This window comes from Agrilus planipennis, unplaced genomic scaffold (assembly GCF_000699045.2).
Source record: "Agrilus planipennis isolate EAB-ADULT unplaced genomic scaffold, Apla_2.0 scaffold117, whole genome shotgun sequence".
Classification (NCBI taxonomy): domain Eukaryota; kingdom Metazoa; phylum Arthropoda; class Insecta; order Coleoptera; family Buprestidae; genus Agrilus; species Agrilus planipennis.
The window spans coordinates 778,680-783,313 of record NW_020438912.1 but is presented as its reverse complement, the minus strand read 5'-3'; the positions used below and the strand labels follow the sequence as shown (position 1 = coordinate 783,313).

The window sequence follows — 4,634 nt, the reverse complement described above, 5'->3', positions numbered from 1 at the left end:
AATGTTCATTCACAAAGAAATACTAATTAAAAAAGTATTATTTGATAACTGGAAGTATTGCTAACTCGAATTTTTTATGTGTCACATCACAGTTCGAGTTATTTAAATTCGACTGTATGTATTGTAATGTTCGTGGGTTTAACAAAACTTTTTCTAAGACTCACAACAACAAAAACTATTTATTTACACTAATTATTATCAAAGGACTTAAAAACACTATTAAATTATTACTAACTTAAGTGATGAATTACTCTATTTATTTACAGTACTGTTGATGTATCACTATTCACTGCGCTGTCAATTTATTTCTAGATTCACTTCTGCAACGGTCAATTTATTTCTACTCTTTTCGGCGATCGTCTCTTCCTTTAAATACTCTTTTGCTTCCTTTCGGGAACCTTCTCGAGCCGCCCGGAAAAGTTTATTTTTTTTTGGAACTGTTCAATTGCTATCCCGGAACGCAGGAACGACACACACATTTACAAATACGCGAACATGAAGAAAGGCGCCCGCGGCTAGTCGGCAAATCGATAAGCCTCTCACACACAGGAATGCCCGATCGCATATAAACTTGATCATGCTCGCTACAATATTCTAGAAAATTATCGGTAGTTATTGATGCATTGATAACAATAAGCAATTGATATGTATATAATTCATAGTATATATTGATTCTAAATAAATCCGTATACCATAAATGTATAACTATTTATTTTTTACTTATTTTTTTTTTGTAGAAAATCTAATTTCAAAAATTTTTAAAAATCCATAATTACTAATATATCAATATTGAAGGCTTTCAAAAAAATTGGTCATTTTGTTTTTTTTTTCGAAGGCTATTTAAAAACCGATAAAATATCTCTAGACATAGATCCTGTTAAAATATGGACCTTAATATTAACATTTACAGATGACATTTTGCAATTCTCTATTTTCCACTTAATTAGGAGGGAATTGGGAATTTTTCTTTTTTAATTATGGACTTTTATAACTCGACATTAAATATTTATCAACATATCAATACATATATTCGATAATTATCGATACTTCTCAATATACCGGTACATATTCATTGATAATATAACTATTGATATATTGATAACTATCGATGATCATCGGATATATCGATATGCTGATAATTATCAGTTGCTATTAGTGTTATCGATATACGTATCAAAGTTAATTATCGATATTTTTGCCCGGCACTAAAGCCGACCATCTTTTTCAATTAAAACATTTATTGTTTTTGCGTGGCCACAAATAAATGACCGTCGAAAATACAGAGCCATTTAGCACGTGTCAGTGAAACTTTTCAAACGTTCGAAATTTCCATCGTATCGATTAGCCAATACCTGGTTGCAAACATCTATCAGTCGTAATTGATTTATAGACGCGTAAATAAATCAGTCGTGCCGGGGTGGTCCTAAAAAAGTTTACCAGTCGGCGTTCATTTTTCTTAAATAATAAATTGCTCAGCGAAATGGCAGCACAGAAACATAAATTGTCTTCTTTTTCAGGAGCAGAATGAATGAGGTGGTCTTGACGTCGGATTAAAACGAAGAACGAACACCACGGCATTTCCATTGGTAGGTAAGAGTTATTACACACACGGGCGACCCCGCCACAACAAATATAATATTTTCTGCAATGTGAATTATGCAATCTCTACACCATCTACACGACTTTTATACTCCACTTCGCAATGTAGACATGCCGATTAATTTGGATAATATTCCAATCGGTTTCAAACCGCCAATCCTGAATCTAAGAAGATTAATTCAACTTAAAGTTCGCTTATCCTTAATGGAATCGTCTATCTACGACTATTTTAAAAATCTCTTTCCATTTATATATTTCAGGGATCTTATTGAACACTTTCAATTAATTGTGTCGAGTGCATCAGATCAGCTATCTGATTCATCCAAATTCTAATCTTTTAGCGATTTTGCAGCCACCAGAGTAGCCTCCGATTTAGAAATTTATTAACACTTCTATCACAAATATCACAACAGCTGTCAATACATAACTGAACTGTAATAAAATTCTTAAAAGTGTTTTAAGTATTCTTAATTTTATGGTAGGAGTTATATGAGCTTAAGTGATTGACTGGGAATATCGATTAATGTAGTACATTACTCGACAATATATAAACAGTTTTTAATACCATAAGTTGAGTTTCAAAGTTTATTCGTTACAAATACGTATAAACTTACAAGATGTTTGATTTAACGACTTTTGTGGAAAGAGCAAACAGAGTTATCATGCTCTATATAATATTATTCATATATAAATTTCAACTTACAACTGGGACGTGTAAATAATAAGTCTGACGTTTAAGGGAATCGATTTGTGAAGTCATAAGACAAGACAGACATATGTGAAGGAAACTGTTACGAAAAAACGTAAATATTTTCGCAAAAACTTAACGATGTATGCGGTGTGAAACGTGGGCGGTGGGCGCGGCAGATAAAATAATGTTAGAAAGCCTAGAGCAGTGATTCCGAACTTGAGGGTAATTACCCCCGCGGGGGTAAATCAATTATTCTGTGGGGGTAACAAAGAAGCTGGTTCGGTATTTATCTGTAGCAGTAAACTCACTAAAACAATATTTTCCGGATATGGATAATCGTCAGTCCAGATCTTGGATATTAAGACCTGGCGACCAAAGTGGAATATTTTGGACTACGCCGATTTACAGAATAGAATTTCAAAATTATAATCTTAGCACATTTTGGCGAAAAGCTGGTCCCTCTAGCTAACAGAGCTTTAAAAATGCCAATACCCTTTATCACCACCTATAGATGTAAGAGTGGTTTTTCAACTGTGCTTTCACTGAAGACAAAGACCAGACTCATTCTAAATGTGGAACATGACTTAGGATGCGCTTTAAACGAAATTAAAACTAACATAAAAAACTTGAAAAATGAAAAATAATACCAACCATCACACCAACTATCTTTACTTAATTTATTGTTTAGATATATNAAATTCTACCTTTAAAAAAATACGACTATATCACCCTGAATTACCCTATAGATGTGAGAGGGGTTTTTCAACTGTGGTTTCACTGAAGACAAAGACCAGAATCCTTCTAAATGTGGAACAGGACTTAGGATGCGTTTTAAACGAAATTAAAGCTAACATAAAAAAACTTGAAAAATGAAAAATAATACCAACCATCACACCTACCAACCATCACACCAACTATCTTTACTTAATTTATTGTTTAGATATATAAAATTGTAAGACTGATGTGCAATTTGTGACTATTAAAGATATTGTTTGTATTGATGACATTTTAAGATCGGGGTAAAATCAGTTTTCCTAATAGGTCACAGGGGTAACAATATTAAAAAGGTTAGGAACCACTGACCTAGAGATATGGAATTACAGGCGGATGTAAAAAATATTGTAAGAAAATGTATATCATGAATACTTATACATAATAGTGACCAGTTTAACTTTACAATTTGTTTTTGGAGATCAGAATTTTCCAAGCCAGCCTCTACTAATCCAGCTCTTTAATGATATAAAAAAGTCTTTAAGTGGGTGAGACCTGTGTTCGAATTCTTAGGTATAATATTTTATGAAATTTACAGCGTTTTAATTAGTCTAAAATCTAAATTAATTATCAGAAATAGCAGCAGATATTACCCTCAAACTAAGGGTCTAAATTTCTAATGCTTCGTGATAGGCAATTGAATTTAAAACGGAATTAAGAACTGTATTTTAACACAACATGTTCTCAATGGTGTGAACGATTTAAAAGAGTAATACGTTTAATTTATTTAAGATTAGCTCTAGTCTAAAGTACCCATAAAGGCATCCAAAGTGCGCCATTGTTGCCACTGGTCTCTAATGAAGTTTTGTATCGCTCCAATCTATCCATTAAATGCGAATTTGGGTTTAAAACCGCAACGGTGCACTTTGTTCTCTAAAACGAAGCCGGAGTCTCTATGATGGGGAAACCGACGGCATTGAATTTGGTCACTCTTTTACAGAATGTCAGCGTGCATTTGGCCGATACCCATCAAATTGTTACGTAAATATCTATTTACCACCAAAACGAATTACAAAGGAGAGAACTTGGAAACTCTAATTGATGAACTCAAATTGGAGGTAATAAATGTTCGAAATGCCCTGAGGAATATTATAAATATTCTTGAAGACTATATAATTTTAAATGTTGTTCTACATAGGATCCTATACTATCTTCATCACAATGTGTTTTAAAGAGTCAAATCTTTGTTATATCGTTTCAGAAAATGATGTAGGAATGTCGTATAACAAACGAAAGCATTAAAATATGACCCTAGACAAAAATTTTCAGTCTGTCAGTCTTTCAGCGCCTCTGAGAGCGTCTCTCACAGTCTTTCAGTTATTGCTAGGGTTGCCACCTTTTCAGGCTTTACATAAAGTATTTCTCGACTAAAAGGTTAAAAAAAAGTACTCGGCATAAAAATAAAGTATTTTATTTTTTGTTTTTAAAAACATATTTTTTGTTACACCTAGCAGCCAGTAACAAATTGCTGTCGCTCTTAAATACATTAATAGCCTCTAAACATGGCAAACAAAGATTTAAGTAAACTAAAAGTTCATTTTTAATTAGTTTTAATGAAGCTTTATTCCTGTCG

The 4,634-nt window shown here is 32.7% G+C and overlaps 1 protein-coding gene and 1 long non-coding RNA gene across 3 annotated transcripts in view; one reads left to right on the top strand and one right to left on the bottom strand.

Moving 5' to 3' along the window:
- LOC108737493 (neuroligin-1-like) overlaps positions 1-4,634 on the top strand; it is a 279,274-nt gene that overhangs the window by 27,602 nt on the left and 247,038 nt on the right. The window contains exon 2 of the mRNA XM_018470359.1: positions 1,518-1,586. The gene's annotated coding sequence lies outside the window, so the exon portion shown is untranslated. The remainder of the gene's footprint in view (positions 1-1,517; positions 1,587-4,634) is intronic.
- The window catches only part of LOC112904151, a 129,333-nt gene that overhangs the window by 89,453 nt on the left and 35,246 nt on the right, over positions 1-4,634 (bottom strand). The window lies entirely within an intron of this gene.